The sequence below is a fragment of the Hydra vulgaris genome, chromosome 02 (assembly GCF_038396675.1).
Source record: "Hydra vulgaris chromosome 02, alternate assembly HydraT2T_AEP".
NCBI classification, from domain to species: domain Eukaryota; kingdom Metazoa; phylum Cnidaria; class Hydrozoa; order Anthoathecata; family Hydridae; genus Hydra; species Hydra vulgaris.
The window spans coordinates 40,175,002-40,185,398 of NC_088921.1; positions in this window are offsets into that span (position 1 = coordinate 40,175,002).

Sequence of the window (10,397 nt, forward strand, 5' to 3'; positions counted from 1 at the left end):
TGCCCACTGGGACTTGAGTTAAAAAATTATATTTTTCCAAAACCGATGACAAGTCGTCATTTTCTGACCTGTTTTCTATTTTGTTATAATTTTTAAAAGGAAAGGATTCAGAAAGTATATTTCCTCAATCTTTACTTTCGCCTCCTTCTAAACCGATGATGCAAAACTTACTCAGATGTTGGGTTTGAACTACGGATCCTTTGTTTCTGAGGCAAGTGTGCTAGCTCTAAGCCACGGCTGCTCCATAAATCTAATAACAAATTATTTATTATTGGAATTTTTATTGAAAAAATAAAAAAGTCATCTTTAATTTAGGAAGTAATAGTAAAAAAAATAATCGTGTTTATTCGAGCGTAATTTTTCACTATAATTGTTTAAAGCTCACTTATTTTTTGCTTTTGTTTCCGTTGATGTTTCCGTTCAACAACAAAAGTTTCTTAAAACTGAAATAAATCTTCTTTTTTTCGAAACCATTTTCGTGAAAGATGAACTATTTATTGTCGCTGTTTAATATTTACTCGTTAATTATAATTTGTGATTCTGATTTTTCAACAACTTATTTAGAAATTAAATAATTTGACGTAGTTGTAATTATGTATATTTTGCCTTAAAAATTCCCAAAGCTTTTTTTGAAGAAATACGAAAGTTGGTCCAAAATGTCTGCAATTTTTTAATTTTTTATGAAAATTTGCAAAAAATTACCATCTTTAGCATTGTATTAGGGCTATAAATATAAGTTTATGCATCTTTTTTTTAATTTTTATTAAAGTGTAAATACATATCATGCGTTTTTTTTTATAAAATCTGCACTTTAAAAGTTATATAGATATTGAAATTCAATTTATTTAAAAAACTAGTATAAAAACTAGAAAAAATCAGCTGGATAGACTAAATGACGGTTTCCTTAACTATCTATATTATTACTTATAAATATAAATTGCATTTGGATCTCAAATTCTAGTTTACAACTATATGTCTAAATTACAGTTAAATAGTAGTTTTAAGCAAAATAGACATAAAAATTACTGTTTTTTAATGAAATTCATATATATTTACGACATTAGTCATCAGAAGGTATATGTTGTAAACTGGAATCCTAAATATACGCATTATGAACCCATGTGTGAATTTTTAGCTTATAAGATGCATCGTGGATCGAGTCTTTCAACGAGTTTGATAGTAGGTTACTTTATCGGTAAAAAGATGGTTCAGAAACCATTTTGAATTTTTATTTACAGAAAATTTGTTTAGGGTACTTACGCCAATTACTGACTACATTTTTACAAGAAACACCCGTTACAGAAAAATATTCAAGAATATGTTACATACCATTATATAAAATTTTAGAGAATTAAAAAGCTCTGACATTTTAAGTAAAAATTATTGTGATTATAAATAACATAAAATTAAATATAACCCAGATATTAAAGGTAAACAATTTTACCAAAAATTCTGGCCATCTTAACCGGTTATTGGTCGTTGGCTGTATTTGATTGAATAGGGCATTGTAATTAATTTATTATCATAAAATTAAAAAAAATAATAAAAAAATAAAAAAAAAAGCACACCATTAAATCAAGAAAACTTGTTCAATTAAATTATTTATACACTCATTAAGATGAATTAACATAAACAAAAGTACCTAAAAAAATATTTCTTATAAAATATTTTTTTTTTTCATTCACCTTGATCAATTTCATCAAGTTTGGTATATGATCTAGCTTCTTTTTCGCAGAATTTTTTTTTCAAAATCTTTTGTTTTTCAACTTTTCAATTTTACTAGCTACCTTTGAAGCCCTATCTTCAAGCTTTGCATTATAAGCCTCCTCTGAGGTCAAAACAAAAAACCTTATATTAGAATTTTTTAAGTGTTTTTTTGTTTGTTTAATTTGTGGAGAAGGATATGTAAGAGCATCTGAATTTTTGTCTGATGGACAAGATAAATTAGCTAATGGAAATAGAAGATCTGTTAATGTTTTGCAAAAAACTTTTTTATCACTTCAATCTAATGTTGATTCAATTACTTCTACTTCTTCAAGACGTATATCAGTATCAATATTCAAATCCAGAGTATTGTCTTGAACAGAAAAATCAATAAACTCATTGTCTTGTACCGGTTTGATTCTTGCATAGCTGTGCTCTGTAACAATATTTGAATATTGCACAGCACTGTCTTGAATTAAAAAATCAATAAACTTATTTTCTTCTACTGGTTTGGTAGAAGACAGCGAGTTAATTGCAAAGCTATTTTCTGATAGATCAGACAATAATGGAAGGTTGTTTATTATTGAAATGTTGCATACATTTTGACCTCGGACAGCATCTGAAATTTTACTACATAAAGTGTTTGGGATGTATGCCTCTTTAAGAATAGCATCTGGATTAAAGGGATAAATTCCACAAGCTCTAAATCCTGAGCGCATATTTGTGTCAGTCATAGTATATTTCCACGCTTCTGAAAATAAACCGTAAAAGTTAGAATGCAAAACTACTACACCTGGGTAGTCATTCATCATTGTTTGGCATTCCTCAGAATTGGTAGTTTTCAGTGACTTAAAAACTGTTTTGTCACAAGGCTGCAACCAGTTGCTGGTGTGAGATGGAAGCTCGACAATTTCAATATGGTTTACGATAGCCAGCTTAATCATTTCAACAAAACTGTGTGAGTCGTGTCCATCTAGGATTAAAATCTGTGCTGAGTCAATATTTCTCAAACCATAACTTCGCAATACCTTGTTTTGTCCAGCCCTTTTCAGACACACTCCATGTTGCTCCTCTTGGAGCATTTTCGGTATCAAAGCTATAAAGAGTTCGTACAGTTTTTCCTTTTCTATTATATGAGGTGATATGACTTGACCAGCTGTATTTATGCAACATATAATATTAATTGTTTCCTTGTTGCCACTTGTTCGACTTTGAATATATTTTGAGCCTTTCCTGGCAACAACACGTCTAGGTTTATGCTCTAATTGCATCCCTGTTTCATCCATATTCCACATACATTCTGGTTTGTCCTGTAAATTCTTACTTTGTATTAAAACTTCTAAAGAAGTAAAATATTTAGAAACCTTTATCCTATCCATACACAAGTGTCGTATAGAAGCTGTAGCTTCTGGACAACGAAGACTGACACAACCGTGTCTTTTTTTAAGTTGTTAACACCACTTTTCACTAAGTCGACCATTTTTAAAACTTATGTTATGTTTTTTAGTAAACTTAGCAGCATAAATGATAAATGTTTTTTTCCCAAAACCGATTCCCATTTCGGCACGATTGCCAGCATAATCAATTAGTTTTTCTTTAAGGTCACCTTAAAATAAATTATTTTAAAATGTGGGTGTTATTAATATCTTAACTTAACTTTTCTCACACATGAATAATAACTAAGTGTGAGAAAATCCTAAAAAATGTGAAACTAAAAAATTTTATACCTGATACTATTTATTGGCCATGGCCAGTAAATGGATTAATTAACCGGCCAGTAAATGGTTTATTAGAAAAGGATTAATCTAATTCAGTTAAAACTTTATAAGTGAAACATCAACTAAATACTTTTGTTTCAGAGTGTACATAAGATATTTATCTTTTTTTTCCTTCCTGAATGGACTGGCACAAATACTTGCAACCCACAAAATAAAGTATGAATTTAAGAAAACAAAGCGTAAAATTGTTACATTTTTTTAGCAACTTTTTAGTTTTAGCGACTAAAACCTTCTAAAACTTTCCTGAAATTGCGATATTTACAAAGTTTTAATGAAGTCATTGAGTTTAAATAATAATATAGGACAACTTGTGCTATAGATTTTTATGAGAAAAGTTTTTAAAAGTGGCCAGTAAATGGTTAATGGCCGTTAATTGGCGTTTTTACCCTACTTGGCGCGTAAAAAATAAAATAAACTGTTTTCGTTACGTTCGTTTCTAAAAATCTCGTAAACCATAGCAAGTGGGAGAAAATCAATCAAAAAAAATCGCCGTGACGGGCATTTTTTTTTTTTTTTTGCATTCACAGCAGCACCTTCTGGAGTGACAGGACCGTATTATTAAACTTTTTCTTTATTAATTTTCAGACCATCCGCAACTTATTAGGACTAATTACCTGAGCACATTAATAACATAAGTATCTCAATCATAACACATACGCAACAAACTTTTTCTCCCGGTATTTTGATATTTTTAGAATTTTTAGCTTTCTTAAAAATCTTTTCGTTAATAAAAGTGTATAAATCGTTACATATGTTTGTATATAATCTTTATAAAACTTCAAAAGTATTTTGTATTTTAAAATAATCGAAAAAAATTCAAAAATAAAAGTAGAGCAAAAATCGAAAAAATTTAAAAATAAAAAATATCAAAAAATAAAAGTATCAAAAAATAAAAGTATCAAAAAAGTATTCAAAAAATCGAAAAAAATTCAAAAATAAAAGTAGGGCTCGAACCACGGCGTTTTTGTTCAGAGGCTCTGCGCGCTATCCACTCGGCTACGCGGGCACATTAATACATATATTTTAAAACTATATAATGATTTTTTTAACGGAAGTAAATGATATATATCAAATTAAAGCAGATTTTGTCGCAGTGCAGTTTTCAAGTGAAAGCCAAACTGTAAAAATTGATACATGTTTTAATATGCTTTAACATTACATTTCAAGTTGTATCTATTTCATTAAATTTAAAGTTTATATAAGTAAGGTGTTTGCATACACTTTTGTTCACGTTTTCTTTTAATAAAAGTACTGCGACTCTTTCTCGCCACTACTTCGGTTACAATGGCTGCCAAAGGTTTCGTGTCAAACACGCTCGAACGGGCACTGCTACTACTAACGCTATTGAGTTCGGCAATAACATATAGAGATTATAAAATGACAACTACTAATGAACTACATAGGGGAAAGGCGCCTATGATGGCATAGCGCCTATGATGGCATACCGGTCATATTTCCATTAAAATTGGTTTTGGTAAAAAAATGATTAGACCTACATGACTATACTGACTTTACATTAGTTTTAGTGAAAAAACGTCCCTTGTGCACAATTATTGTTTTTATAATCAACAAAAATCGATTTTGGGATGTGCTGTTGTAGTTTTATTTCCTTCATATATTTAAGATTGTGATTTTACTATTAACTGTGCAGAAATGAAATTTTCATGCATTTTATATTCAAGTTTTGTGCATTTAGTGGAGTAGTTACTTTAATTTTATCTTTTGAACAAAGCAGACATAGCTTGTTTTAATGAAAATGATGACTTTTACCCATGATGGCATACTGACGAGTTGGAGGTGTTGAAATATTGACGAGTTGGGAAAACCTTTTTTTGTTATAAGAAAAACTTATTTTTAAGTAAAGTTAAAAGAAAGCGATGCTCCAAAATTTTTTTTTGGTCCAAAAAATACGTAAAACGCAAAATATCCTATGCGCATGCGCAAAATTTTTCAATGCTGGTGTGTAGCATGAAATGGTAAATTAGGATGGTTTCGAGTAATTTCTGGTTTTTCTGAGGGAATACTCTAATGTTAAATATATATATATATATATATATATATATATATATATATATATATATATATATATATATATATATATATATATATATATATATATATATATATATATATATATATATATATATATATATATATATATATATGATACCACAGTTATAAAATAGAAGTTGATATAGCTAATTTTTATTTTGAAGCTCTTGATATTTTTGATACTAATGACGTCAGACGGCAATTTATTCTAAATATTAACAACCCTGAGAGAGAAAGAGTATTTACGGCCACCAAGTTTACACTTTAGTTTGCGTAATTTGTGACCTCTAGGTTGAATATTGTTGTTTATTAAAAAGAAACTTGATATATTTAGTCATACTAAATTGTTCAAATTTTTTAACATGTAATCATGTCTTGCCGAAGGCGACAAATTTATTGTAGTTCCAAACCAAGAATTCTAAGTCTATTAAAATAGGAAAAGTTATTTAGATTTGCTATTCTCTTGGTAAAACGTTTTTGCAGTCTTTCCACTGCTTTGTTTATTTCAGCGCAATTTGGCAACCAAACCGCAATGAAAAATTGTTATCATTCCAGTTCATGTTAATGGAGTATTCCCATTAAAAATAAACCTCAGTAATTTTACAAAAAATGATTACGGGTAACATACTTATTGCAATTTAAGAAAAACGTATTATATTTTTTGAAAACTCTTAATGTTGCCATGGTAATCACCAAATACACCCTAAATGATCAAAATTGACATCCGCCGGCCAAAATTCAAAAAAATGTTTACGTTTTTACAATTCAAATTAAACCGTAATATTGACAGTAGGCAGAGCTTTGAGTTGAACCATAGTCACAAGATTAGATTATTCTATTCTTGTGACTATGGTTGATAACTTATATAATACACATTTAATACATAACTTTTTGTCACCATAACAAAGCCAAAGATCATCGTCAAGTTTTTTAATTTTTTATTGACGGAAAATTGTTTTTGTAAAATAAATAAATTTAATATTAATAATAAAAATAACAATAGGTCTATGTATCGCGCCTAAAATTTATATAATTATTAATTATATACAATCTATTGATTCAAACAGATGTAAGTAAAGGGAGAAAAATAATAAAGATTTTGAGTAAATGAGCAACAACTTTATAAAAAAATGACAAAAAACTAATGGTATAAAAAATGATGGTAAAAAAAGTTATAAAAACAAAATATTTTATCAAAGTTTAATTAAAACTTTTATAGATTTTTGTTGTTCGACAAAATTTCTTAAGTCTAAAATAATATAAAATAAATTAACAGAATCATTCGCCAAACAATTTCCTATACCAAAAAAAAGGTTCAAAATAAATCAACAAAAAGTTCAAGTACAACTGGAACACAACTGGAACACAACTTTTTAAAAAAAAGTAATCAGATTTTTTGAACGAATAATTAATCTATCTATTTCACTCTTTCCTTTTAAACCAATATTTACTCATTTACTCAATATTTGTTGATTGCTATGTGTTATAGCACTTTCAAGATTTTGTTTTTTGCACTGTTCACCTGTATTGGCCATACATTATATTATCCCATACCCAATACAGGTTATGGGCGATTTTTAAATCTATCATTTCTTCATTATAGATGGTATTTTGCATAGATTTATCGCTTCAATCATCATTTTCTTAGCAAGCTAAAACTTTAGATCTGTATTTTTCTTTTGCTCTTTAAGATTTTTCTTCTTCTTTAAATTAGATTTTTGCTGCAATTTTCTTTTTTTATTCAAACATTATCAAAAAATTCTTGCATGTAAACAATCACAATACACATTCATATACTCCCTTTTTTTTCCTTCTTTTTCCTTAAGCTTTCTTTTTTTATATATTCTATGAGCATTTTAAACTGTTTGTACAACGTCTTTAGAGAGAGCATCAACATTTAATGCTCAATAGCAATTTCTTGCACATTTCTTTGATATTTACAAAATCATGTTTAAATGTTTAATGTTTTGTTTAGTCTTATTCTCTCTAAAGTAAATGTATTTTTGTTATCTGATAAACTTCTCTCTGCGTTAGCATTTCCATTCTGAATCGTTAAACAGCTCCTAAAAAATTACTGAGATATCCATACTTAGTTTTTTTGGGGAGAAAGCCAAAAACTATCTGAAGTACTTGGTTTTTAGTTTTCTCACCAAAATCAATTTTTTTAACTCATGTCGGATAATTGAATAAAAAAATCTATTTTTAAAAGAATAAGGTTTAAGAAAACACTTCATCACAGATACGAAAATACCTTTCATTTTAAAAAATGAAATATGAAAAAGTGGTCCTTTACCTTGGAATATGGTCAAGTGCAAATAAGGAAACAATACCAATTAGAAATTTAATGAACGATAGTAACTCTTAAAAGATTAAATTCTCCATTACATTAAGCTAATAAAATAATAAAATTATTTAACAAAATTTTCGTTTTCCTTATGTGTTCTCTGAATCCTAACATGGCAGTTTTTTGTCTGAATCTTTTTATACTCTTTTTGTTTCATAACAAAGAGTAGTACTGTCTAGTACTACTGTCTAGTACTACTGTCTAGTACTACTGTCTAGTACTACTGTCTAGTACTACTGTCTAGTACTACTGTCTAGTACTACTGTCTAGTACTACTGTCTAGTACTACTGTCTAGTACTACTGTCTAGTACTACTGTCTAGTACTACTGTCTAGTACTACTGTTTAGTACTACTGTCTAGTACTACTGTCTAGTACTACTGTCTAGTACTACTGTCTAGTACTACTAGTACTGTCATAACGAAGAATGAATGTTTCATCTTTAATAAAAATTTATTTTTCTGCCAATGTATTGAAATTCTCTATTATGCGTGGTGCATTCTACAGTAAATTCTTACTTCGGGATGCATTCTACAGAAAAATTCTTACTAAAAAAATTTCAATCTTGAACATCGACATATAATTAATAACTTTTATTCTTTTTTTATTTATTACTATTTTATTATTTTCCAATTCTAATATATTTGTATAGATATATCTATAGGTTAAAAGAATGAAAAATATTAGTGTGTGAAAAACATTTACATAACAAAATAATTATTTTTGATGCTATTAAACTTACAAAATAAATCCTTCCCCTGAATCAAGCATTTAAATCAAATGCAAGTTGCTCAACATCGTCACCTGAAGCCATAATTGTTTTTTGAAAGATATTATGCACTTGCGTGAATTACAACTTACAAATAGTAAAAAACCATTCAATCAATCAGTATGAAGATCAACACATAACAATTTTTAAAGGCATTTTTAAAATCATTTGCTGAAATATTAAAAAAAAAAATCCCGTGGTAACTCAAATATTTCTTTATGACATAAATCTGTAAACATTATTTTACATCTTTTGCTGATGATTAGACCAGGGATGTTAGATATTTAATGGCTTCTCGTCTGTTGATTAAAAACGATATAATAGATTGATTTGTTTTCTTTGTAGTAGTTGTTGCATCAAACATCAAAGTGAAAGCTAACTTAATTTTATACTACACTTAGGCTTTCCCCCAACAATGGTCCAAGGCAATCTTGAAAAATATATGAAACTTTTTGATGATACTGAACCACCTGAAAACCCTGACTTATTATACTATCTTTAACCTATTATTTTACAACCTGAAAATATTCTTTAAAATAATAAAAGCGTATTATCACAATGTCTGAAAACAATATTATTCAGCCACTTCAAACATTGCATTTGCAACTGAAATTATTTTCATTTATAGATTACTCTAATTGAACAACTTTTTAGTTTTTGTTTGAATCTACATATAAATGACAATCTGTTTTTCTAAAATCGAATACCTGAAACTAATTAATATTTTTGTATTAAAGATAAAGAGCTTGAAAACCAACTGAACTGTATTTTAAATTATTACAATTTAGTTTACAAGTTCATAATGATAGTTGCTTTTCTCAGCCCATAATTTAATTTTGATTAGACGTTTATCTATTTTTCCCAACCACGCATCATTCCATTTAACGATTATACCTATAAGTTATCTATAAATTTACATACTAAAAATGAAAAATAGTTATTTACCAATATTTACAATAAACTTATTGACGTAAATAAGACTAACTCTTCAACTTCCATACCGTATCACTATCCATTTTGGTTTATAGAAATTTTTATATTTGTTTTAAAAGTAGTTGAATTTGCTTATGTTGTTACTTTGTTGTTCATACGTTAAAACCTACGACTTGACTTACTTCTGCAAGTAAACTTAATTTGGCTTAAAAAAATAGTTTTGATTCCAAATGAAAATCTGCTTTATTCATTGATTGTTGTATTTTTCATTCGCAAGGATATAAATAAAATCGAGCAAAACCTTTTGTATATCTTTTTTTTTTAAACTCACACTTTAAAATCTCCTTTATTCATTGTTATCTTATTTATGCTAAGAGTTCTTGATGCAGTGCCAATAAAAAAATTATAAGTACTCTAATGTGCAAAAACACGCAATCAGAACTAAATCTAATTCAAGCCATTTTACGCGTTTCCAACCACTATTTACTAAGTTAAATATACTTCATATTTACCAAATAAATACTTATTATCTTCTGATTTTTATGTTCAAAATTAATAAGGGTGTTATTCCGAAACTTTATAATCCTTTATTCATTAAAGAAATCAGAAAAAAGACATAACCATATTCAAAAAATCACTGCAGCCGTGGTGCAGTGGTTAGAGTTCTGGCTCAAAACTACGAGGTCTGAGGTTTGACATCGGCTCTAGCCCAATAAGCGACATTGGTAAGAAAAGAGGGGTGAACTTGCTAGTTAAATGCTCTCACGCGGTGCTCTGGGATAAGAACGTAAGGACTTCTGGGAGCACCTTAACAACTA